Source organism: Balaenoptera physalus, assembly GCF_965194825.1.
Source record: "Balaenoptera physalus genome assembly, chromosome: 1".
In the NCBI taxonomy this organism is placed as follows: domain Eukaryota; kingdom Metazoa; phylum Chordata; class Mammalia; order Artiodactyla; family Balaenopteridae; genus Balaenoptera; species Balaenoptera physalus.
Genome location: NC_138882.1, coordinates 81,834,853 through 81,862,228, shown reverse-complemented (window position 1 = coordinate 81,862,228; position 27,376 = coordinate 81,834,853). Strand labels below are relative to the sequence as shown.

The window sequence follows — 27,376 nt, the reverse complement described above, 5'->3', positions numbered from 1 at the left end:
ATAGGATTAATGTGAGGAAATGACCACTTAAGCTATTTTGGCTTTTCTTTTTTTTCCTGGCAGCCTAGGAGAAAGTTTCCCCTAACCAAATGTTTGATTGCCAGAATCTTTTTCTTTCTTTCTTTTTGTTTTTCTGGGCCACACTGCATTGCCTGGCTTGTGGGGTCCTAGTTCCCGGACCAGGGATTGAACCCGTCCCCAAGACAGTGAAAGTGCAGAGTCTAACCACTGGACCACCAGGGAATTCCTAGAATCTGTCTATTTCCTAGAATCTATTCACTTCTTTCAGAAAGCCTGCTGAAGTTAATTGGAGCAGAGGCCTAGATTTCCTGGTCTTAACTTATCTAGGATGTTTTTTTTCCAAGACCCTTGTGTATTTGTTCCCCACTCATAAGCCCTGATCCTTGACCTGTTTGCCACATAAACCTTTTTGCTGTCTTTTGTATTTATTCACTGTTCATATCTGGCTCTCACTGTATTCTCTTTATGACTGTCCACATCATTTGTCATCTGGAGAGGGCAGAGACTGTGTCTATCTAATGCTCATTATATAATGGCCAATAAAAATGATAATCACTGTAATAGACTTGGGGTTCATAGTCTAACAAACACCAATAATGGCTGTAGTGAAAAATGGAACAAGGCCTCAGATCCTGTTAATTAACAGGCAATCACCTTAAGAATATTTTTAAAAGCTTTCCTTTAATAATTGTGCACACATTTTTTGAATGCGTAGAATCTTAGAGATGAAATGAATGTCAGAGGTCATCTATCCCATCCTCTCTCTAAGTGCTACCAGCCTCTCCTTGAACCCTCATGATGATCAGAGATGATCAGAGGTCACTGCTTTGCCCAACACCTCGTCAACCTAGATTTTTTTTAATACATTGTAAAATACATCATATCCACAAAAGAGTATATGAAAATATACGTGTATCAGTTGAAGACAATAATAAAACAAAGTACTTAAGAACCTACCACCCAGGCAGAGAAGAGAAATTACCATACCCTAGAAGTCTTCTTTTGTCCCTCCTGATTCATCCAAGTTCAACGTTTAGATCACCCTAATTATAGAAAGTTCTTCCTTATATGGAGCTGAAATGTGTTCCACTGACATAACTACCCATGACTCCTAGTTCTGGCCACTGGGGCTACGCAGATTAAATTTAATGTTTCTTCCATGTGACAGCCCATCAGCTATTTGAAGACAGGTATTATGCCTCCCTAAGTAGTTGCTGGAAAAGAACAACCTTAGTTGCTTTTCTCTCCAAATGTGGCTTCAATAACTAAACACAGTCCTCCACAGACCTGGTCTGAGCAAAGTAGAGAGTAAAACTATTCTCCCTCCTTGATTTGGATGCTCTCCCTGCCCCCTCTTTTTTTAAAAGGTGGCTTTGGATAGGATTGACTTTTTCAGAGGCCATAGTACACTGCTGAGTAGATAGTCAAAATTCTCATGGCTTTCTTTTGGGAACTGTTAACCCAGGACTCTTCTGTTAAGTAGTTTTAAAGTCTAAACGCCAGACTTTACGTTACATTAATTCTTGTCAATTTTACTTGGTTGGTTTTGGTCTCTTATTCATTCCAGCCTGTCTATATCATCTTGATTTATTAGAATGTATTATAGTGTAATTTATTGATAGATTGAATTTGGAGCAAGTGTGAAAAAAATGCAGAATACACTGAAACGCCAACGTTAAACTATTCTAAACACAGTCAAATATTTTCTAAATGGTTCAGAAGTCATTGCAGTGTCTCCTCAATTATTATACCTTTGATCTGCGAGATGCCAGTTAGCAGAGTTGCAGGTAATGGGATTTCAAATAGCAGAGTGCTTAGTGTATGAGACTCTGGCAGAGAGTTAAAGCCACTGTGGAAAGCAGAGAACATCAAAGTAAAGCTAGTCATTATGTTGGCAGGAGGGAGAGGGGAGTGGGAGTTCATGTACAGTAGTTGGACATCATAAGGAACTGGGAATCTATCATATTTTGGCATCAGTTCAGAAGGCGGAACTTCTAGATACATGTACTGCCAGGATATTTTTCTCTCAACAATAGATTATTGTAATGGGCTTGGCTAATGTGCTTGCAATAATGCATTAAGACCAGGTTCATTGGCACAATTAAAAAAAATCACCATCATTATAATAACAGGTCTTGATTTTGCAGCAAAAATCTGGGCTGCTAATACTTTAAGGAAAGAAGAAAAAGTCAAAACTTGGAAGGAAAACAACCTAGCACGCACGTTCTTCTCCTGGATGTTAGGAAAGCACCTGGGGCACAGAGAACAGGCACCGCAGAAGCACAAATACACACACAAGTGCCATCTTGTCCAGCTTCTACATTATGCAGATGCTGTTTGCAGACCAAGTCCTCTCCTGCCCCTACATGTCAATGTGGCCCAGAACAGTGCTAGTTTCTCTTACATCCCTTGTGGAAAATATTTTGCCCTAAGACTGCCCCTGAAACACTAATTGAACCTGAACGTTTTAATTGAACCTCATTACTTGAACTGCGTGAAGGAGATGTGGGTCCCTTGGGTCTGAAATAGGGCGAAAGGAGACTGAACTCACGGTTACACAGTCTCATGGTGCCAAAATACACTGCCTCTGGGAACCTGGTTACTTGTAGCAACTTTGAGCTTTCGCCTCCGTTGCTCCTTACACCTTAGCTGCCTGGGTCCCTTCTCCTTGCTGCAGAGAGGGAAGTTGGAATTAGATGGAAATCCTCAGAGCCTTTCTAACATTGGGGAACTGCCACCAGATCAGTCACTTATCCCCACAACTAATGCCATTCACTAGCTAGGTGCCTGGCTCTTCCCTATTCTGTAGAACATGGAAGATCAGATACTTGGGGATCAGTGCTTTGTGTGGATTTGTGACATGATTCCTGCAACTCCACAGGACCAAAATCAAACATCACATAAATAGCTCAGTCTTATATTTGTTAGTCTATCTTTACTTCTCAGATGAAATTGGTCTAAGCATTATGGGCTCATTGGCCAACCTCATCAGGATCATTCTTTGTTAGAATAGAATAGGATAGAAATAGGTGATATAACTACCTGGTGATAAAGAACCTTTAGAAATACCAACAGAGCAGAAGGGATGCCCAGTTCTGGAAGACATTTTTCTAGAAAACATAATAACTTCTTAAGTACATAACGATATTTTTTCAAAGCATTAAATATATTTTAATTTTTAAATATTTTAATTTTTTATCCATCCACCATTCATTCTACAACAATTCATGCATCAGTTGCTATATACCATGCACTACGCCAGACTTTGGGGAAACAAAGCTCATGGAGCTTGGTCTCTTCTGATTGAAATAACAGTTCCATTAGCCATACACCCTACAGATATTTAAAGGTGTGAACCACAGACAAAGCAAGCCAAATATATGAACAGAGTTTAATGTTGTAATCAAATATAACATAAACAGGTTCATCTAGTTCATTAAATTCTATTTGTTCATTCCTTCAGTAGATATTGGCTGAACACCTACTATGAGCCAGGCACTGTGCTAGTCATTAGGGGTACACAGATGATTGAAACACTGGTCTCTGCTTCAAAGAGCTGAGAACCTAATGGGAGAGACAGACACATAAGCAGACAGCCGTGACACACGTTGGGGAACAGTGCAACAGACACTTTGGTAACCTACCCAGTAATTCCCAACCCTTTCTTTCTGGCTGGCAGAGCCCTCTTCCCATTATAAAAGTGAAACTGCTTTCCTAGCCTCCCCTTGTAACTAGGAAAAGGGCATGCTACCAAATCCTACTCTGTAAATCTACTGGAGGGATACTGGGAAGGATTCTTCACCTGAAAAGCGATATTCCCAGAGGGGAACTCCTATACCTGCATCTCCTTCTGTTATGGACTGAATTGTGTCCCCCCCCCGCCCCCCCAGATTCATGTGTGGAAGTCCTAACTCCCAGTATCTCAGAATGTGACTGTATTTGGAGATAGGGTCTTTAAAGAGATAATTACATTAAAATGAGCCCATTTGGGTGGACCCTAATCTAATACGACTGGTATTCTCATAAAGAAGAAGAAATTTGAACACACGTACACACACACACACACACACACACACACACACAGGAAAGACCATGTGAGGACACAGGGAGAAGATGGCCATTTAAGATAGAAGAGAGGGGCTTCCCTGGTGGCGCAGTGGTTGAGAATCTGCCTGCCAATGCAGGGGACATGGGTTCGAGCCCTGGTCTGGGAAGATCCCACATGCTGCGGAGCAACTGGGCCCGTGAGCCACAATTACTGAGCCTGCGTATCTGGAGCCTGTGCTCCGCAACAAGAGAGGCCGCGATGGTGAGAGGCCTGCGCACCGCGATGAAGAGTGGCCCCCACTTGCCGCAACTAGAGAAAGCCCTCGCACAAAAACGAAGACCCAACACAGCCATAAATAAATAAATAAATAAAAACATCGCCAATGTTATAAAAAAGAATAATTCTAAAAAAAAAAAAAAAAGAAAAAAAACGATAGAAGAGAGACCTCAGAAGAAACCAACGTGGCCAACACCATGACCTTGGAATTGCAGCCTTCAGAACTGTGAGAAAATAAAGTCCTGTTGTTTCAGCACTCCCATCAGTGATGCTGTTATGGTAGCCCTAGAAAACGAATAGATCTTCCCTGAATTTGGATATTGTCATGAGTTTGGATCCACTGCAGAAATCTTGCAGAAGGTCCAAAAGAATTGCAGTGATGCTGACTTAGTCCCTGATATCACTGAGCCAATTCAGGAACCATCTTCTTCTGGACTTCTTGTAAAGAGACAATAAGCCCCTATTGTTTAAGCTGCTATAGGTGTAGGAGTTCTGTTACCTAAAACCACAGGCATTGTGATTGATACATGCAAGGATAGAGGCAGTGTGGTGTGGAGATAGGGTACTGCAGGGAAAACAAGGAGAGTTATCTAGGTGACAACTAAGCTTGGGTCTTTAAAGATGTGCAGAAATTAATCAAATAAATGGCCGGACAAAGGGTACTTCAGAAAGAGAGGATCATAAAAAGAGCAGAAGCCACCAGCTATGAGGGAGAAACTTAGTAGCAAGAAACCTTTGGTGTTGTAGGAATCCAAATGTGGAGCCAGGAGGGGAAATACTTAACCTGTGGAAGTTGGCAGGGGTTGGATCGCGGAGTGAGTCTTGATTGCTGCTAAGAGCTGTGACTTTCTTCCTGTCGGCTTGGTTAGAATGATGTAAGTGAAGGATAAATTTGAGGGATCATAGCTGGAAGTGGGGATCCCAATGGAGAGTTTTCTGAAAGTTCAAGAGAGAGAGGAGAAAACAGAACTAAGGTGGTAGAATCAAGATGAAGAGGAGGGGGCCTCCCTGGTGGTGCAGTGGTTGAGAATCCGCCTGCCAATGCAGGGGACACGGGCTCGAGCCCTGGTCTGGGAAGATCCCTCATGCCGCGGAGCAACTGGGCCCGTGAGCCACAACTACTGAGCCTGCGTGTCTGGAGCCTGTGCTCCGCAACAAGAGAGGCTGCGATAGTGAGAGGCCCGCGCACCGCGATGAAGAGTGGCCCCCGCTTGCCACAACTAGAGAAAGCCCTCGCACAGAAACGAAGACCCAACACAGCCAAAAATAAATAAATAAATAAAATTAAAAAAAAAAAAAAAAGATGAAGAGGAGGAACTGATGCCTGAAAGTTGAGGAGACACGGAGTGATTTGCCCATCACTGTGCTGTATGGCAACTAGGCATAGATGGTAAATGAGTAGAATTATAATGTAATGGGTGGGCCAAAAGTTTTGTTCCTTTTTTTTCTGTAAGATGGCTCTAGTAGCACTTAGTTGTCTTTAACTTCATTCGAAACAATTTTGTTAGATTGTATGTGACAGCTGTCATATCAGTGTGCCTTTAAAGAAAGACTTATCAAAATTGGTGAATTTTTGTGTAGCTATTTTAATATTGAAGATGGAAGAAAAAAAGTAACATATTTGGCATATTATGCTTTATTATTTCAAGAAAGGTAAAAACACAACTGAAACGCACAAAAAAGTTGTGCAGTGTATGGAGAAGGTGCTGTGACTGACTGAACGCGTCACAAGTGGTCTGTGAAGTTTCGTGCTGGAGATTTCTCGCTGGACGGTGCTCCACGGTCGGGTAGACCAGTTGAAGTTGATAGCGATCAAATCCAGACATTAATTGACAACAGTCAACGTTATACCATGTGGGAGATAGCCGACATACTCAAAATATCCAAATCAAGCATTGAAAATCATTTGAACCAGCTTGGTTATGTGAATTGCTTTGATGTTTGCTTTCCACATAATTTAAGCGAAATGAACCTTCTTGACCATATTTCTTCATGCGATTCTCTACTGAAACATAATGAAAATGTTCTGTTTTTAAAACAAATTGTGATGGGCGATGAAAAGTGGATACTGTACAATAATGTGGAACAGAAGAGATCATGGGGCAAGCGAAATGAACCACCACCAATCACACCAAAGGCAGGTCTTCATCCAAAGAAGGTGATGTTGTGTATATGGTGGGATTGGAAGGGAGGCCTCTATTAAGGAGTCTCCTTCCGGAAAACCAAACAGTTAGTTCCAACAAGTACTGCTCCCAATTAGAGCAACTGAAATTGGCACATGAAAAGAGTCCAGAATTAGTCAACAGAAAATGCATCAGGATCTTCCATCAGGATAACGCAAGACCTCATGTTTCTTTGATGACCAGGCAAAACCGTTACAGCTTGTCTGAGAGGTTCTGATTCATCCATTGTATTCACCAGACATTGCACCTTCGGATTCCATTCATTTCGGTCTTTACAAAATTCTCTTAATGGAAAAAATTTCAGTTCCCTGGAAGACTGTAAAAGGCACCTGGAACAGTTCTTTGCTCAAAAAGATAAGAAGTTTTGGGAAGATGGGATTATGAAGTTGCCTGAAAAATGGCAGAAGGTAGTGAAACAAAAGGGTGAATATGTTGTTCAATAAAGTTCTTGGTGAAAATGAAAAATGTGTCTTTTATTTTTACTTAAAAAAACCGAAGGCACTTTTTGGCCCACCCAATAGCTGAGAAGAGAAAGCTGAAGTTTATCCTAAATGCCAACCTTTGTCTATTTGTATCATTTTTAATAAAAAAATTTAAAAAATGTATTACTTACTTCCCTGTCTTGTTCAACAGAATCTACTAGGTGTAAACTAACCTTTTCTTAATGACTCACAGCCCTCATTATGAAAAAGGAGGCATCCTGGTGTAGAGGAAAAGGCTGGGTCATGGTGTAGAGGGAAAGGCCTGTGTTAGACATCATAAAACCTGGTTTTATTCCCAGCTCCACTGCTCGCTAATCTGTGTGACCATGGAAAAGTCACTAAGCCTCTCTGTGTAATTTTTTCTCCTTGGCGCCTACTTCATAGGCTTGCTGTGGAGTTGAAATGAGATAATGTGTGTGAAAGGGCTTGATAAACCATCAGACACCAGACAATGAGGCATTATAATCCTTTTTCTAAAGTGAAGTGGCATACAGCACAATGCTGTGTCTACTTTCGAGTCCTGTTGTCCTTTGCTGTTAAGTTGTTTGCTGTCTCTTTGCTCTCAAAACACTTCCCTCTCAGAAGGCCTTTCACCCACACCCACCTTGTCCTCCCAGGGCCATGGGTTGGGAAGCCAGAGGTCAGCCTCTTAGAAACTTTGTACAGTGTAACTCAGTAAGGCTCTGTGTGGAGCGCTAAGGATCTGGTTTTGGTTCAAGAGCTTTGTGTTAGCTATTTTGGGTGCTTAAAGGCCTTTTTCACTTCTGGATTTGGTGCCTCATTCCACAGAATTGGGGTTGTCAGAGGCTGACTTCCAGTTAAGCGAGGTGTAACTCTGGTGCTTTTATACTGCCAGCTGAACTGCTCAGTTTCCCTCTTCCTGCTTAGTTAGTTCTGTTTTATCTCTCTGTAACCAGTTTTCTGTGGTATCACGTACAGATTTCTCCTCACCACTGACTCACACGCCATGGCATAAATTCAGACAGAAACCTTGACCATAACTTTTCAACAGAGAATATTCCTTGCATTCCCATCTTCAAGGATTTGGGGTCCCTGAGTTTCCTCCTCCCCTCTCTTGCCTTCTAACGGGGTCCTCGTTTTAGCATGTTGAGGGCCTTCCAACCCTCACATCCCATAAAGACACGGATGGGTCATTTAAACGGTAGACAATTGGAAGAGTAGATGTATAACCTGGTAATTAAAGCCTGCACTTTTGAGTTGGAGCATACAAGCTCAGGTGTGTTGCATAATCTCTCTGGATCTCAATTTCCTTATCTGTAAAATGAGAGTAATGCCTTGTTGCGAGGAGTCAACGTAATAATGAATTTGAAGCACTTAGCACAGACTCTGGTACAAAGGAAGTGCTCATTAAATGCAAGGTGGTGATTACTGGTTAGAGAAACTAGTCCTGGGAGATAGTAAGGATAAGATGTGCAGGGTCTGAATTCCTTAGGAGAAAAGGAGAAGACAGGAGGTGATAGGAGGTGGGGAATAGAGGATCCTAGAAAACGATTAGGCGTTTGGGTAGAGTGGGTTCTAGACCATAGGCTGGATTTTGAATTAGCCAAACTCCTGGGATCTTACCAGGCTAGGCTAGGTTTGGGGTATAGAGAGAAGAGATATCCAGGAGGTTGAGGTATTTATTACCTTCTTCAGGGACCTCAGCCAAGTCTGAAACTTCAACTTTTACATCAAGAAACTCTCCGTAGCCTTTTTCATCCCAGGTCCCTCACTTCCTCTCCCACACATCCTTCCTTCTGAGTCCCCATCAGGTTACTCTGGGTGGTGGATTAAAGATGGCCACAAATTCTTGGATACTCCTTCCTGGAGAGATGGGATCTATTTCCCCTTCTCCTGAATGTTGGCTGGCCTCTGACTGCTTTGACCAACAGAGTGTAGCAGAAGTGACGCCGTGAGAGTTCTGGGCCTAGGCTTTGAGAGGATTTGCAGCTTCTACCTTTTTCTCTTGGAACCCTGAGCTACCGTTTAAGAAGTCTGGTCCCCCTGCTAGAGAAAGCATGTGCAAAGACCCTGAAACTACATGGAAAGGGAAAGGCACCCAACTAAGATCAGTCTTTCCAGCATCTCAGGCAAGATACCTCACATATGAGAAAAGTCATCTTGGACTCTCCAGCTGAGCTGAGCCCCCAGCTGAATACCACTGGGTAACTCCATTCAGTGCCACGTGGGGCAGAAGAATCACCCAGGTGAATCCTGTCCAAGTTCCTGACCCACAAAATTGTGAGATATAATAAAATGGCTCCTGTTTTAGACAGCTAAATTTGGGGGTGGTTTATTATACAGCAATAGATAACAGAACCAAATAAGCACAAAATAAGGTTTATTTGCAATATTTTGAATAGGCACAAAGAATTTCAGGGATAAAGGGCTCCCTAGGATCTCTCCATCAAAATATTCTTAGAGATCATTATTGGAATAGGGAATACAGTCAGTCATATCACTATTACTGATTAAAGGCCTAAAGTTCAATTGACCTGGGAAAGGCAACTGACTGAAACTCACCTCGCTCCTGCAAGACTCTACTACTCAAATTATTTCATGTTTAGATGGAAAAAATGAGGGAAATATTTGGGAGAGGGCGTCTTCCCCTCTCCTCCCACTGACTATTGGAAGCGGGAGGAAGGGATCTGGGATGAAAGAACAGAAAGGTCTGTAAAACATAGTTTTCAGATCTTGACAGTTTCATTTAGGGCCAGCTCTATTTTCCTACAATCATAAGTGGACAAATAAAAGTTTCGCCCAAGCCCAAGGGATCTTGGAAGGGCCAGCCATATGCAGTCTGGGATGTCTAGGCACCAGCCTCAGCACTCAGGAAAACTGAGTCACGGAGAAGTTCTTTGCTCAGGTAACCCAACATGTCAGGAGTGGAGCTGGAATCAGATCCTGGCTCTCCTAGGCTCTTTTCCAGAAGGATTTTTCTACTGCACCATGATGTTCCTTCACCCCTGTTGCTGAGGACAGAAGCACATTTAAATCATGATTATCTTGCTGTTCTCTGGAACCCTGATTCCCAGATGTTCAGCCTTCTTTTCTGAGTTACCTTCCATCACTCTGAGAAGGTGAGAAGGGGCAGGTGTGTTTCACTGTCTTTGAAAACGGAGCACGGAGAGGTGGGCTTGCACGGAGCTCATAGCTCAGAAAGAGGCATTCTGATGCAGTGGGGAGAATTTCAAAGGGGCCAGGTGTCTGCCCTCAGGCATTTACATTCAAGATGGGGGATATGGCATCTGCTTCCTCCAGTGGGTGGGGAGGCGGGAGGCCATGACTAAGCAAGGTCTGAGCGACTGCAAGGTGAGGCTGCCCCTGAAATCAAGGAGAGGAGTAGAGAGGCCGAGTCAAGAAGGCCTCCTGGAGGAGGTGATAGGCATGTATTGGGAAGGAGTGAGGGAGAATTATCTAGGAAAGAATGTTTTGTGCAAAGTTTCGGAAGCAGAGACAAGCAATGCTTATGTTGAAGACATGATAAGAAAACTACTGGAGATAGAGCACAACCCTTGCTGAGGAGGCAGGAGAGGTATGATTAGAAAAGTGGAGGGAGGGAAAGGGTAGTTAATAATGGCGGGAGGCCTGGACCCTTAGGAGCTCTTTCCCTGATCTCTGGACCCCAAGTATGAGTTGTCTGGTCCCAAGGCCAAACCTCCAGCTCTTACCAGCTCCATGTACATTCGCAACTCCCATCTGTGTCTCCCATCTCAGCAATAATCACAACAGCACCCACGATGGCTGCCCTGTGTTGAGTGCTTACAATGCGACAGGCACTGCATGAAGCTCTTTACATGCATCTTCTCACGTGGCCCTCGTGGAAACACTAAGGGGAATCTGCTCATTATAGATGAGGAAACGATGGAACTGTAAGACAAAGCTAAGAGCCTGTTGAGAGAGGTCAGCAAATTGCCCCATAACTCCCTTGTCACTCATAAGTGGCAGAGCCAGGAAGGAGCCCAGGCTATGTTTTCACCTTCATTTGCGGGGACCTTCTGAGGGCTGGACGCTGTGCCTCTGTGTGGGTTACCAAGTCCCGAAACCCGGCCTGATTGTGTGGGTCACTGCAGAGACACAGGAGGGTCAGACACATTGGGCTTAAGTGCTGTCAGCGGCCCCTGTGTGCCCTCTCTGTCCCACCATTACCCCTCTCCTCCCCTCAGGTAAATCTCTTAGCACCCTCATCCAGGGAGGATAGGGAGGGAAGGACAAGGAATTGGCACTGCCAGTGGGGAGGAGACAGTAAAGCTGTCCTTTGGTTGATCTATCCTCAAAGGATCCTAGCTCCCAGAATCCTAGGGAGAAGCTGCCTTCAGGTGAGGTTTATGCTTGTCTGCCCGGGGTTACATATTGTATAGATATGCACCCGTACAATAAGATACGAAGGTGATTAATCATCTAGGAATTCCTGCCTCCTCAATGCCTTTTACATCTCTGTTTATTTAAGGAGCACTTGCTGTGTGCCTAGCAGTCTTCGAAGGGATGGGGTGGGGGGGGGGGAGGAGACAGAATAAGTGAAGGGAAAGTTAAGCTTCTTGCACTCAAGGAAGTTTTGCACTGATTGGGGATATACGGTTTCTAAATATTAAATAATTAGAAGACAAAGCCAAATAATATATAATTACACTGTCATTTAACTATGATCAAGTGTCAAAATACATGCCACAAATGTGCTACGTGCTGTCTGGAAGAGACGCCAGGGTGGGCTTGAATGAATCAGTGTGGAGGGCTTCCAGAAACGCTGGGCCTTGAATGGTGGGTGGGAATCTGAGCTGTGGAGGTGTTCAGAATCAGAGGTGATGTGGAGAGTTGGTGGGGGGTGGACATTAACAAGCATGGTGACTGTGTGAGCTCGGAAGGTGAGCAGACAGGCTGAGCCACGGGAGGGTGCAGGGCAGAAGAGAAAACTCTGGTGTTGGACAGACTTGGGGTCAAGTTTAACTCTCCAGGGACCTAGCTGCATGACCTGGGGCATTACTTAACCTTTCTGAGCCTCTTTTTTCTTACAATACGATAATATCTGCCATTTAAGGTTGTTCTAAGGATTAAATGCAAGTAAAGTTATCAACATAGAGCCTGGCACAGAGTAGAGCTCAAAAAAAAAAAAAAAGAAGAAAAAAGTTAGTTATTATTATAATTATTTTGAAAATAAACTTGCATAGGTGAGTATGATCGTTATGAAACAATGTCTTGCATCAAATCCCGGCATCAGTCCTTTTTAGCTGGGCTCACTCCGGCAATGTGCTTAACCTCCCCGAGCCTCAGCTTCTTCATCTGAAAATAGGGATGATGGCGTCCCCTACCTCACAGGGGGCTGCAAGGACAAGATGACCTGTTACCTATAAAACACTTAGGAGAGGGCTTGGTACCTAATGAGAGCTAACAAATGTTAGCTGTTATTACAGTTAATCCTCCCAAGTCCTGCAAGGGTTTTTATCATTCCCCTATTGTTGTTGAGGAAACAAAGGCTCAGAGCTTAAGTAACTTGTCCAAGGCCACCCAGCCAGTCACTGGTGAGTCCAGACTGTCTTTCTCATGTCCCCAGTGGAAATGCATCTCTCCAACTCCAAAGCTCTCTGTGCTTCCAGTATAGGACTTATTATAGTGCGACTAACACTGCGGTGACGCCCTCGAGGGCAAGGCCTGGGCCTTACTCATCTTTTGTGTACCAGCACCTGACACCAGTCAGGCCCTGGCAGGTGATCAAGAATGCTTGCTGACTTGAGATGAAGTGAGGTGACTGGAGTTGGAGCGCTGGAAAAGGCAGGGCTGGATGTGAGCCTGTATCTGGGCTGTCGGAGGAAGGAGTCAAGATGACTCCAGGTTTCCAGCCTGGGTGGGTGGGAGAAGTGTGGACCTGTTAACTGAAAACCGGAAGTTGGGAGAGGCTGATGGCTTGGGTTTGAGAAGAAAGTGGGGAAGGGGAGATGCAAAGGTCAGACTTAGGCAGGTTGTGATGGAGAGATGGGGACCCTTTAATTAGGATTCGGGGCTGTGAAAATCCACTGGCGGCTCCCCCACCCCCTCCCCACATGGACTGGCTTGTGACCAGACGTCAAGGTCCCTGCCCTGGACTTGTTACTAATGGGAGACCCGAGACACACCCAGGAAACCACAGGGCTTAGAACACTTACACAGCCATCTATCAGCGCCCAGGAGAGGAAAGGGTGTCTGGCCATTGTGGCCGGATTGAAGAAGAGCCTGGAATGAGGGAGTGTGGGGAGGTCAGTCTAGGAGAGCTTCCTGGAGGAGGAGGCTCAGCTTGGTCAGGAGGGTAGTTAGCTGCAAAGGAGGGAGACAGAATGTGGGGTGGGGGTGCTCACTGCAGGGAAGACTAGGCTTCCTGCCCTTGGCTGGGATTCTGGGCCTGGTCCCCTAAGCCGTCAGCAGGGGAGCTGGAGGAGGAATACATCACAGCTGTTGTGAGGGGGCCCGAAGGAGATCTCTAGGGAAACAGGACAAGAATAACCATTCTAATGCCCAGCACCACCCCATGCACGCTGCCTTCTCTCCTGCGGGGGCTTCGCTTTCTGCCACGTGGACACCCCTCTCTCTCACTCTCCTTCCTCCCTTCCCCATCTTCCCACCCCAGCCGACTGTGAAGGGGGGAGGGCGGGACCACCAGTCCCAGCGCCTGGGGAAGAGTGGGCCTTGCCAGCTGTCTCCTCCCTCCCCTTAGCCCATCACGATCCCTTCCTCCCGGTTCTGACAGACAAATCGGGCACCCGCCCCTCCCTGTCTCCAAGCCCCCTCCCTTCCCCTCCCTCCACTGTCCGGCCAGCCCTCAGCCCCTCCCCTGAGCGGGATGCCAGTGATGCAACCCCATACATACCCAGAAGTGAAGGGGTGAACGAGGGCCCCTCTCCCTCCCTCTTGGGCTTCTGACCCTGTTCCCTGACGTCCCTCCAGCCCCTCTCTCACCCGGTCCCGCCCCAGCCCCTCCCCCCGGGCCCTCAGCCCCTCCCCCCGCCCCCGGCCCCGCTCTGCTGTGGGAGGGCCCAGCAGCTCCCCGGCCTGGCCTGGCCGGGTGTGAGTCCCTGGAGGGCAGGGGAAGCTCGGCTTCTGGGACTTCCCCGGCCTCTGGCCAGCAGGAAGTCTTCCTCTGGAGAGGGGAAACCTTGCCCTTGGCCTCGGGCCAGCTGCTGAGCAAGACCAAGGTTCAGGGGAGAAGCCTGTTTCCCTGGTCAGCTGGGGACTCCCGCTGACCTCTGCTCTTCAGGTCTGGGGGTTTAGGCCTCAGAGGCCCAGAGAGCGCGGTCAGGGTGGCGGAAGAGGACGCAGGAGACGCTGGGGACAGTGGGGCAGAGAGACTCGGCGCCGACCCCCCCTCCCCCCACCCCCCCCCCGCCCGCATCAGCCGTCCTGGCTTTCCCTCCCGTCCCCGGCCTGTGCAGCGGTGGGGTAGGGGCTCTCTGGACGTTTCTCCTCTCCCCGCTGGGTGTGTGTGCCAGGCGGGTGTGGCCTGGGCACAGGGCGTCGATAAGGGGCCGCGGCAGCACCGCCCGCCGCAGCCCTGCAGGACCCAGGGTGGCCTGGAGCAGAGCGGCGTGCGGGCACAGTCCACCCCGGCCTCGTCCTGACACATCGGGCACCGGGGGCAGGGAAGGAGGGTGCCTGGAAGTCTTTCTCCGGTGCCTCGGTCTCCGCCTCTCCGAGGCTGTGGCAGGTGATAAGCCCTGCGAGTGGGGCTGGGGGGGAGCGGCCTCCTTTCCCAGGGGCTCTGGCGGGCAGAGGCCCCGCTCTCCTCTCCGAATCTCGCCTCTGCCCTTACTCCCCGGTTGCCCAGTTCCCGGGCTCCAAATGAGCCCCTGGGGACCCCCCAGCAGCAAACACAACCGGGAGAGAGCCAGAGCCAGCCCCCGGGGAGCAGGGCAGACAACACTGGTGACTGTGCACATTCCCCCCCGCCCCGCCCCGCCCTCCGCCACCCCCTCCTCACCTCCCACTCCTCCGCCCCTCAAAAGCCAGATGGGGTCCCCTTCTCAGAGCTCTTCTTGGAGCTGGGCTGTCCCACCCGGTAGCTTGGGAAGAGGGGGGAGGGCGAGGGGGAGGGGGAGAAGGAGAGGCAGGGAGGTTGGTTGAGACAAAGGGGGCAAGCCTGGGTGGGAAGGAGCCGCTGCGTGGGCTGGAGGTGGGGACAGAGCCAGGTGGCGACAGCTCTGCGGAGCCAAGATCAGGGAGTTTCCGGGGATGAAGGGAGAAGCTGCGCGCTGGGCCAGCGCCCCCTGGTGGACAGTGCTGCAGCGGCAGCCACCCAGTCTCCCTGCCCTGCTGCTGTGGCCACCGGGGTGGTCTGTCCTGGACCGAGAGGAGAGCACAGCCCTGCACAGGACCCAGGCAAGGTCCTCACTAGCAAGACCTGGCTTTGAGAAACTGTACAGGAACCAAGTTCTATTCCAGTGCCCATCGACTCTGTCCACCTCGTTTTCTCACCTGACCAGCAAGTGGTGGGTTCTCATGCAGTCTTTGAGGCCCCTTCTGGCATCGGCAGCCCGAGATTCCAGGTCAAGATGGATCTGATCTGGCTCCTCGTTACCTCTCTGATCTCAGAATCTCCTTCCCCTCTTGCCCGCACTCACATCTGCTCCAGCCACGCTGGCCTGCTGTTCCTGGAACGCACCAGGCACGGTCCCCCCTGAGGGCCACTACAAGGGTTGTCACCTCCACCAAGAAAGCTATTTCTTAAGATGTCCACTCTGTCACCTCCTCCCAGTCTTTTCTCAAAAGTCTTTCCTTTGATGAAGCCTGTTCTGACCTTCCGATGTAAAATTAAAACCACTCTCCCAGGTCTGGATCCGCCCTACCCTGCTTGTCCCAGAGCCCTTATCACCTTCTAACACACTATACCATTTCCTTATTTATCATGACTGTTGTGTAGTGTCTTCCTCCTTCTAATGGAATGATGAGGGTAGAGGGTTTTGTTGGATTCATTCATGGGTGTATCCTAAGCACCTGGAGCAGTGACTGGCACATAGTAGAAGTTTGTTACCAGTTTGTTGAAGGAATGAGTGTACCATTGAGGAGGGTCTGGACTGGGGGCAGACAGGTTGTTATGGATTGAGTTGTGTCCCCCAAATTCATATGTTGAAGCCTTAACCCCCTATTTGATGGTTTTGGAGACGGGGCATTTGGGAGGTAATCAGGTTTAGAGGAGGTCATAAGGTTGGGGTTCTCATGATGGGATTAGTTGCCCTCCTATGAGGAGAAACCAGAGAGTTGTCTGACTCTGCCATGTGAGGACAGAGCACAAAGGTGGCCTTCGAAAGCCAGGAAGAGAGCTCTCACCAGGAAGTGAATCAGCTGGCACCTTGGTCTTGGACATTCCAGCCTCCAGATCTATGAGAATTCTGTTGTTTAAGCCACCCAGTCTCTCTTTTTTTTTTTTTTTTGGCCATGTGGCTTGTGGGATTTTAGTTACCCAACCAGGAATTGAACCCGGGCCCACGGCAGAGTGAGCATGGAGTCCTAACCACTGGACCGCCAGGGAATTCCCTCTGGCATTTTGTTACGGCAGCCTAAGTAGACCAAGAAAAAGTTTTGCCCTAATAGCTCATATTTAGTGAGTAGAAGTGGTTGTGCTACTAAAATAGGGATTCATCGAAAGGATCACATTGCTGATGAGCTTTCACAGGTGGGGAGGGCGAGAAGAAGGCGAGGATTGTGGAGAGAATACAACATAGCTTGGCTCCTGCACTCACTGTGTTCACAAACTGACACCCAATTTACCCATGTCAGAAATTCTCAGCGTGCTCCATGGAGCATCAGTTCTGAGAAATGCTCCTCCAGAAAGGTAGGCAGAGATCAGAGAAGTTTAGGAAATGTACAGACTGATCCCTTCTGAGATATTCATAGCCCCTACTCCAGTGGGAACATTAATTTAAATTCTTCAGTCTGGTATTTCACAACATGTATGACCATGGGATTCACATTCCTTCTGTCTTTTATCAAGCAAAAGCCCTAACTGTTCTGCTAAATTAGCATTCTGACATCACACACTTTAGAAATGCTGACTTACAAGATAAATCTTAACTCTGCGTGTGGCATCCAGGGCCTTTGTGGTCTCTTCCAGTGTCTCCAGACTAGTCTCAAACGTGCCCGACGTTTCACCTATTCCACGCAGTTCTCTATTTGCTCACAGTTCTTTCAGCTTCCCCCGCCCCCATCCCCCCCTCTCCACACTCCTTCCTGGCCCAGCTCAAGTGCTCGTTTCCCCAACCCTGCCTGTGTGTATTGTCTACCCTCCATCACTGTGTGTGTCCCATCCAGCCCTGTGTCTCAGTTGCCTTGTTTTCTTTTGTCTGCTGCCCCTCTGGACCTGCTCCTCTCAGGCAGATGTGAAGTCTGCTCACTGCATCCCCAGGACCTGTCCCATGAGCTGCTTCAGGAGACACAGGATGCGTGGAGCCAAACAGAAAGGATTCTCACAGCTCTGCGTCTGCAGCCTGGGGAAGGGACATCAGCTGCGCCCTCCGGTGACCCCCGCCCCTTTGGTATCTTTAGTATCTTCCTCTCCATGGACACCTCTCTGCCCTCAAAATGCCGAGGATTCAGCATCCCAAACATGACTGGATTTCCCCAAAGGGTAATATTCAAAGATATGTATAGGTCATTCACAAAATAAAAAATACAACCAACTAAGAAACATTTGAGAACATGTTGTAACTTACTAGTAGTCATAGGAATGCAAATTAAACCGTGAGACCACATAGGGTCTGCAATATGCATCAAGAGCTGTAAAGTGTTCATACCATCTGTCTCATTACCCACATCTGTGATGAATCCTAACAAAATCCCCCAAATACTGGAAACACTTAATGCCCAACAGTTATCCACAATATTCTTTTGTTAAAGACTTTTTGACTGTGAAAAATAACACACACAAAGTATATAGCAATAAATGTATAGCTTAATGAATTATTATAAAGAAGTACTCAATGTAAGCACCTAAGGTCACAAGATGGAACATCCCAGTGCCCCAGGAGTCTCTGTGTGTCCCTTAAAAATCACAAGGCCCCCCCTCCCCAGAGATAAGCACTTGCTTTTCTCCATAGTTTGACCACCTCAGTAGACATCCATGAACATGGTGGTTTATGCTGCCTGTTTTGGGGATTCACACAAGTGAAGGCACAGAGTTTGTGTTCTCTCCTCTCTGGTTTCTTTCACCCAGTGTTACGGGATCCTTTTCTTTTTTTCTTTCTACTTTACCCTCTTCCTGTCTTCTTTTATTTTGTTGTTGTTCATTTTTTGAAAATTGAAGTATACTTGCTTTACAATGCTGTATTTGTTTCAGGTGTACAGCAAAGTGATTCCATTATTTTTTTGAAGATTATATTCCATTATAGATTATTACAAGATATTGAATATAGTTCCCTGTGCTATACAGTAAATCCTTGCTGCTTGTCTATTTTATGTGTAGTAGTTTGTATCCCTTTCTCTTTTGGTAATCATAAGTTTGTTTTCTATGTCTGCAAGTCTGTTTCTGTTTTGTGTAGACATTCATTTGTATTGTTTTTTTTTTTTGGGATTTTTCTTTTTTAATTCAAACAGAAAGTCACGAAAATTATACTCATCCTCATCAGTTCACTCAGTCCCATGTAATTAATTTTTCCATCTTGGTCTTTTGTTAGCACTTTTATGAGTTCATCAGTTTTTCATTAGAGTTTTGAAAATGCTTATTCATTCAGTTCAGCAGTACAGTCAGTTACCAGAAACCTGTACTTGTCAGAGTCTTTTCCATGAATTTCTTGAGGATGAAGCCCTTTTATAGGAACATATTTGCAAAAGCGTCAGAGTACACCCAGAACTGTCTGTAAATGACAAAAGACTTAAAAATGACCACGGTTAAAGATTTGATGAAAGTTCATAATAATGCAGTTGACAAGAAAATTAGTTATTTCTGAGATATACATTTTAAAGTAATAACTAGGATTATTACTTATAACATTATACCAGGAACATATAAGATTTTTAGAAATTTCATGTAATGTCTGAAACATTTATATTAACATATTTCCATACAAATAACCCAATGAAAGTTTAGTATTAGTTGTTTTGTTTGTTTGTTTTTTTATACTGCAGGTTCTTATTCGTCATCAATTTTATACACATCAGTGTATACATGTCAATCCCAATCTCCCAATTCAGCACACCACCATCCCCAACCTCCTGCGGCTTTCCCCCCTTGGTGTCCATATGTTTGTTCTCTACATCTGTGTCTCAACTTCTGCCCTGCAAACTGGTTCATCTGTACCATTTTTACAGGTATTGTTGTTTTTTAATTTATTTTTTATTTATTTATTGTTTGTATTGTTTTTTAAGATTCTAGATAGAAGTGGTATTATATAATGTTTGTCATTCTCTGTCTTACTTCACTTAGTATGATATTCTCTAGGGTCCAGGAGCCTTTTTCTTGTGTCACCTGGAGCCAGGTGCATACATTTCTGTAGACCAGGTAGTTAAGTTATAGGGATTATGAGGGAGAACGTATATAAGCTCCTGTCACAGTGCCCTGCACATAGTAGGCATTTAATACTGTTTCATTCTTACCCGCCCTCTCTGACACAGGCCCAGCTCCATTTCTAAGCAGGATTCTCCACACTTCCAGCCCCAGTATTGATCTGCTTCCTATCCTGCTACCACCACTTTTTACCACCACTTGGAATCCAGATTCTGTCCCCCTGGCCACCAGGGACAGAGCAGTCTCAGCATATTATCGTCTGCTGTTCACACAGCTCCCCACTCCTGTGAGGGTTCTTAGGATTTTCTTCAAGAATAAGACAGGCAGAGCCCACCCCTCTATCTCCCACCCATCATTCTTCACTAAGACCCTTCACTGACAAGGCAGTGCTGCTTCACATTTCAGTAGGTGGATCTTTACACAAGGATATGGGAAGATTTCATCAGTATTTCGGAGGAGGTTGACTACCCAGACTTTCTGACAGTTTCTCAAAGAAGTTGAGGCAAGAGAATGAAATCTGGAAAGGAGAGTCCAGATGAACATGTGGGGTAGGAGGCAGGGAGGTGGGGAAGCAGGGAAGCTTCCTGGCTTGGAGAAGGGCAGTGGTGGGCAGAGCAGGCATCTGCAGGAACAGCTTTTAATCCCCCCTCTCTTTCATTTCGTCCCCCCTTTAAAAATCACCTTTGTGTCCCCACTGCACAGTTTCCAGTGTCTTGTGACATTTTGCAAGGTGAGTCTTTTGTGATTACCACCATTATACACTAGATCTCAGGAAGAATTCCTGAAAATTTGTATGGGTTAAGGGACAGGTTTTATCAGGGAAACTTACCAAGAGAAGTTGGCAAGAAGAGAAGAGGAAGTGACCCTGGCTCTCTCATCATCACATGGAAATCAGTGGCTGGGCCTCAGTGATTTGCTGGACACACAGATTGGGGCTGTGCTCCAGAAGAAGGACTCTGCTCCCTTCTTACAGGGCAAGGGGTGAGAGCAGCCTTGACAGTGAGGGGACAGGCAGTAAGAGTTAGGTGCCAGCAATTTATTAGAGTTTTCTGGGAGTGCAGGCAGCCCAGCACCAGTGACTTGGGGGACATGGGACTTTTGTAAGCCCTCTGTCCCAGGGATAGAGCTAAGGACCTCATGGGATGTTGAGTGTGGGTGCAGACTCTCCCAGGAGGAGGAACCCCCAACACCAGTTGGGGTGGTGTCTAGGAAAACCAGAATGAGCTCCAGAATGTTCAGTTTTGTTTCTGGCTGAGAGGCCTGGGCGACAGGCAACCAGCGCTCACTGAATCCGTGGATGAAGTCCTGTGCTCAGGCTTGAGAGAAACACCAGGCTCTTAGCCCGCAATCTCTGTCCCCAGTCCTGAGCCTGCACTGGTCCTGGGTCTGGCCCGCGCTGGGGCAGGGGTGAAGCTGGTGCTCAAGGGGTTAGGTCAGGAGAAGTGGGACGAGGCAGCCTTGGCTGTTAGGACCTCTGGGAGCTGGGTGGTTGGCAGGCCAAGGAGCAGAGTTCAAAGCAGGCAGGTGCCTCTGAGCACTGACGAGTCAGGAATTCCTTTGGGGGAAAGGTGAGCTCGGAGGCCAAGGGGCCTTTATCTTCAGTGATGCCTGTTACAGGAATTCTTTGGTGGTTTCAGGCGGAAGCTGCATCATCCTCACATCCAGGAAACATTTATTTGGCACCCACGACCTGAAGGGCCTGTGGGAGGCCTGAGGACACAAGTGGAAAAGGCTGTCCTGGCCTCAGGGCTCCCTTTCCCGTGGAGGCCACAGACCCCGCCTGCGGCCGGACCGGGGCCACAGTCTTCTTGGTGGAAGGTATTGGTCTTGCTGCTCTCCTGCGTTTTCATCACATGGATGTCGCTGCGACACTGGGCTCTGTCCACATTCCCTGGGTCCCGCTGGCCCTGCTCTCCTGGCCTCAGCCCCGGTCTGCTTGGCCCGGCTCTGCTGCCCTGCATGAGGGGCTTCTCCACACCCCACCTCTTGGCTGGCGGAGTCTTGATCTGAGTGGTCGGTTCGCCGGGAACTCACTGCTGCTGATTCTGCCCGTTACCCTTGCCTTGACTCCTGCTGTGAAAGTCCATCCTGTTAGCACCTGGCCACGTGACCCACCGTCCCCCGCATTCACATCAGCCCTCTGCACACTGAGTTGTATGGCTGGAAGGGGCCGTGGAGGGAGTCATTTCTCCCCCACCCAGTCCCGTTTGCTTCCCTCCCCTACACTGAGACCCCCAACCTTACTTGAACCCCTGGAGATGTGTGAGGAGGGATCTGGGGAAAACCTAGGCAGGCAATAAGCTCACTTACTCCCCTTTTGTCCTTTCCCCCTCAGACTGTCATGCTCCTGGTAAATTTTGATGCTTGAGAAGCTCATTTTTTCCTTTTTAAATTAACCGTAAGGCCATTGCTTTCGCCATTTCTCACATCCTTAAAGCACTCACATGCAGACTCAGGAGCCTGCATCCCACACACAGCACGTTGGACCAGTCTCCTCCAGTTTACATCTGCCTTGGCTTCCATCAGGAACAGGGACCTGGGCCACAGGCCCCCCCAAGCTATATCTCTTCCCATTCCTGCAGCCCCTTCCTCTCCCGGTGTCTGTGTGTGCTCCACCTGCCCCTTGCGGGTCATCCTGCACGCCTCCTCCAAGAGGCCTTCCTGCTTCATTTCAGTTTTCATGTGTTGCTTGCTATCGTCTCCTAGATGAAAGAAAATGTACTGTAGCACATACAACCTGCGCTGAAATGATTTCTGCTTATACCTCCCTGCTAGACTACGGGCTCCTCTAGGACAATGACTTTGCTTCCTGTCTTTGTATTCAGGGTACTGCACACAATAGGCGCTCATCACGTTTTTTTTTTGTTTTGTTTGTAGAATGTTGAAGTGCTGTTGGAAGGCCTCCTTTCGGGAAATCACTAGCGGCAGTTTGATCTTCAGCCGCCAGGTGGCACTAGTGCCCAGGCGCTGCGCGGCCAGTCGGGAGGGCGGAAGGATGCTTTGAGGGAGGCTTCGGTGCTGGTTGCAGGTGGTGCTGCGAGGTCCGTGAGTCTTTTCCTTTCACTCTCAGATTGAGCACACGGGTCGAACCAGAGAAACGGGGAAGGGGTGGCAGGTTGATAGCTGGGGCGGCAGCACAAGTGTAAACCAGGATTCAGCTATTAGGAACTAAATCCTGGGCAAAATGAGCTCATTTTGAGTGAGAGATCCGTGATCTGGGTGAGAAATCAGGGGCAAGGTGCCGATGTGGGAGAGGCCTAGGCTAGGAATCAGGGTGGGGGGACCTGGAGGTCCACGTCTTAGATTGGGCTGGGAGAGAATTATTTTGGGCTAAGAGTGGGGCGGGTTACCATTGAGAAGGGGGAGCCTTGAGGAGCCTATGTTTCAGATCTGAGTTCTTGATCCAAATGAGAAACTTCTGAGGTGAAACAGCTTCAAAGAGGAGAGTGGGGGAACTTCTGCCTCACCCCTTGAGACAGACTCTGAGAGGTGAAGGCAGATTGCCTGGGGATGGGACACAGGGGCTTTCCTGGGGCTGGGGTTCATTCAGGGGGAAATGCCCAGCTCTGTAGCATTTCCCTGGAAGTAAGACTGCTTTGAAGGACTGAGAGAAGACCACATGCCAATATCAAACCCAGCTGCCACAATTTTGTATCAAGCACCCTTTCCATCCTCACTTCTTCACCTCTCTGAGCTGGTTTTCTTCTCTGTAGAGTGGGGAATCCTCGCCTCTCAGGTCAGTTTGGAGACAGCCTGAGGTGAACAATGGGCAGTGCTTTGGAACCTGTAGGGCACTTCCCACCTGGTTCTCATCTTGAGCACTCACAGCTGGGCACCTGCTGGGGTTGAAATCCTGGCTTTCCCCTCCCCCACTGTGTGAAGCTGGGTAAGTTACCCAACCTCTCAGTACCTCCGATTTCTCATGATCCCAATGACGATGTTAATAAGGACAGACCTCATGAAACTGTTGTAAGGATCTTTAAAGTGGCTCCTAAAAATGGTCTTCATAGACTGTTTTCATTTAAAAGTTTCTTGATCTTGTCCTTCTGAATGTTGAAATATTACAGGTGTGCATATGTGTGGGTACCTATCAACACCATCTCTATGTATTTGGGAAGTTACATTTGAAAGAAATCTCCTGGAAGGCATAATTATATACCGCACACATGGCCATAGAACACATCTAACCTTCTGGAACATACCCAGCTGACTGGTTTGGATAGGGGACTCTGTAGTCTGCTAGATGGAGGCCTTCAACGTCACACAGATTTCACGTTAACCACCAGTTCCCACAGGCTGCTGATATTTTCCAAGTCATTAGAGCTGAGGCCCCTTTCTTAGGCATGATGCCACCAGACAGTGGCCTGAAGGAGATAGCCAGAAAATTGATTAGCATCATTGAAACTCCCGTGGCAACAACTTTTTTCAAATTTCTTAAAGATACCCTGGAAGAACTGCCTTCCAGAAATTAAAAAGCCCAGAGCCACAATTGGAGCTGGACCCCCTGGAGATCTTCAGAATGTAAAGGTGGGTCTGTCATTGCAGGAGCTGAACTGAAGGTGGGGTGTTCCTTGGAGAACAGATGCAATAGACCTAATTTTCATTTTTTGTTTGAAACAAAAAATGCCAAACAGGACTCTTGCCACCTCGGTGTGGTACCTGTCCTCCATGATGACCTTGGGGCCCCAGGAGGACTTGCCGCAGTTTCTTCTGATTCTGGGGTCAGCTGGGACCATGGTCTCCTCCATGCCTCTCAGCCTCTCAGTGAACCTGTCCCAGCCTTTGGGACAAGCTCCCCCTTCTTTATAAAGACCTGGCTTCTCTTTGCTAGAGCTTCCTCCTGTACAGACCATCCCCAGCCCTTAGGGCTGTAGTCTGGTAGGTCTGGGACTGCCGTGGGTAGGTGGTCTGCATTCGGGGAGGACCTGCATTTGGGAGAGGCCTGACGTGGCCCTGAGCTGCACAGTAATCCGAGGCTCCCAGCAGCTGGTGGTCAGCACTGCATTTTCCAGGCCGGGCTACCTGGAACACTTCTTCCTAAAGCTGTGACATGTCACTCTCCCTATCGGCCAACAAACCCACTGACTCACCAGCATAGACTCCCTCACTCCGCTCACTGCAGAATGTCACATTTCATCACAATCATGGTTTCCCTTCCAATATCTTCCCCACACAGCTGAGCACCACAGACTACAGTTTCCGCCAGTGACCTGAGGAGATGCGGGTGTTTAAGACTGAGACACTCTCCTACTTGATGGCTGTCTTTCCCACAAAACCTTATCCCTGCCTTAAATCAAAGACGGCTTCTAGCCATTCAGAGTCCCTGATGGGGGAGTGGGAGAGGGAATAAACAAAGAAAAAGGACTCATTGGAGAAATGTATTCCCTACACAGAGTAGACAGATAGCTATTTTCCACAGTATACAAGGAACTCTTATAAATAAATAAGAAATAGACTAACAATCCAATAGTAAAGTATGGAGAGAATATGGAGAGTCAGAAGAATAAATACAACTGGCCATTTAACAGATACTAGAATTTTTAAACTTTCTAATATTTAAGGCATGAAAATCAAAACAATGCGCTACTTTCACAGAGATTGGTAAAATTAAAAAATTAACAAGGTTGATTACTGATTACTGAAGGTTGATTAGGGTTTAGGGAAACTGGCACTCTCATATGCTGTTGAGTGTTAATTTGATGCAAAATTGAGAAAAACTTGACAATATTTATTAAAATATATATAATGTGTATACTCTTTGCTCCAGCAATTTACCCTTTAGAAAAATTCAAGAAAGATCACAGTAATAAATATACAAATAAGTTCAGTGTAGCGTTCTTTTGTTTTTTTGGTAATAAGAAACAATCCAAATGACCATCAATAGGGAATTGTTTAAAGAAGGAAAGAATGTCATTGTTAGGACAAATGAGTAAACCTAGTTGTACCACCAAGTGAAGATGTCCAAGATAGGCTTGTCAATGGAAAAATTTACAAAACTATGCATTCTATGATCTCATTTCTGCAAAAGCATATAGGTAGATACACACATGTAGATAGATACATACACAGGAACAATCTAGACTATAATTGTAGTGGCTCATTCAAAGATGAGGATTAATTGTAATGGCTCATTCAAAGATAAGGAATTGATCAGGGTTTGCTTTTTTCATTTTATGCAGTGTACATTTCTATGTTAATTGAATCTTTTATAGTGCTCACTTTTTGTAAAAAAATACTTAAAAAAATTACTTATTTTATTTATTTATTTTTGGTTGCTTTGGGTCTTTGTTGCTGCACGCAGTCTTTCTCTAGTTGCGGTGAGCGGGGCCTACTCTTCATTGCAGTGCCCGGACTTCTCATTGCGGTGGCTTCTCCTGTTGCAGAGCACGGGCTCTAGGTGCACAGGCTTCAGTAGTTGTGGCTTGCGGGCTCTAGAGCGCAGGTTCAGTAGTTGTGGCGCACATGCTTAGTTCCGTGACATGTGGGATCTTCCAGGACCAGGGATCGAACCCGTGTCCCCTGCATTGGCAGGTGGGTTCTTAAACACTGCACCACCAGGTAAGTCCCTACTTTATTTTATTTTATTTTTTAATTTTATTTATTTATTTTATTTTTGGCTGTGTTGGATCTTCGTTTCTGTGCGAGGGCTTTCCCCAGCTGCGGCAAGCGGGGGCCGCTCTTCATCGCGGTGCGCGGGCCTCTCGCTATCGCGGCCTCTCCTGTTGCGGAGCACAGGCTCCAGACGCGCAGGCTCAGTAGTTGTGGCTCACGGGCCCAGTTGCTCCGCGGCATATGGGATCTTCCCAGACCAGGGATCGAACCCGTGTCCCCTGCATTAGCAGGCAGACTCTCAACCACTGCGCCACCAGGGAAGCCCCCTACTTTTTTTTTTTAAAGAGCAGTTTAGGTTCATGGCAAAATCAAGTGGAAGGTACAGAGGTTTCCCATATACCCTCTGCCCCCACCACATGCATAGCCTCCCCCATTACAACATCGCACACCAGCGTGGACATTTGTTACAACTAATGAACCTACATGGACACATCACAATCACCCAAATTCCATAGTTTACATTGGGTTCACTCTTGGTGTTGTCCATCCTGTGGGTTCAGACGAGTGTATAATGATTTGTCTACCATTACAGTATCATACCAAATATTTTCACTGCCCTAAAAATCCTCTGTGCTCCACCTATTCATACCTCAGTCCCTGCTAACCCCTGGCAAACACTGATCATTTTATTGTCTCCATAGATTTTTTCATAAATGGATGTTGGTGCTTACTTTTGGGGTTAAAGAGAACAATAAAGAAGATTAATTTTGTAGAGGAATATCACTTAGGCAATTATCATTTACCTACACAGGTGAACCCCATCTTTCTCTGCTTACAAGAACATCAAGACCAGATTCTCTTGTACCCTACACAAACACCATATGTGCCATTCAAGTTGCCAAGAACTAATTAGAGCAAACTACTTTAAAGCAGAATCTGTAGGCTTCAGTTTAATTTTTCTTCCTCAGAGAAGCCTCCCTGCCCTTTCACGGCCCCCCTCCCCTCCCAGCAGCCTGCACTTTCCCTTCTCTGTAACTGTCATGATATCTGAGAGGTGACTTATGGCATTTCCTTGTTTAGTGTCTGTTCCCCACTGTGGTGTGGACTCCATGTGGATAGAGAGCAGGGAAGTTGTGTTTACCTTGAGTTATGAGCATCTAGCATGTGCCCGGCACCCAGGAGGGGCTCAGTAAACATCTACTGAATGAGTATGGAATAAACACCTATGAAACAACCCTGGGGACAGATTCCAGTTTTCAATTCCGCTTTCATGGGGTCGGCAGTGGGAACAGGGTTTATTTGGGAGCAAATGCTCCTGTGTATGTGGGGGAAGAGATTCACACATAGGTCTTGT

At 46.9% G+C, this 27,376-nt stretch overlaps 2 long non-coding RNA genes across 2 annotated transcripts; both read right to left on the bottom strand.

The window, feature by feature from the left end:
- Positions 1–9,334: 9,334 nt before the first annotated feature.
- Positions 9,335–10,976, bottom strand: LOC309645583. The gene is made up of 2 exons (XR_014254970.1): positions 10,072–10,976; positions 9,335–9,982 (listed from the first exon to the last, which is right to left on the bottom strand). It is a non-coding gene; the product is annotated as an uncharacterized lncRNA (long non-coding RNA).
- Positions 10,977–10,995: 19 nt separating this feature from the next.
- Positions 10,996–26,567, bottom strand: LOC309645509. The gene is made up of 3 exons (XR_014254930.1): positions 26,353–26,567; positions 14,953–26,039; positions 10,996–12,327 (listed from the first exon to the last, which is right to left on the bottom strand). It is a non-coding gene; the product is annotated as an uncharacterized lncRNA (long non-coding RNA).
- Between the last annotated feature and the right edge of the window lie 809 nt (positions 26,568–27,376).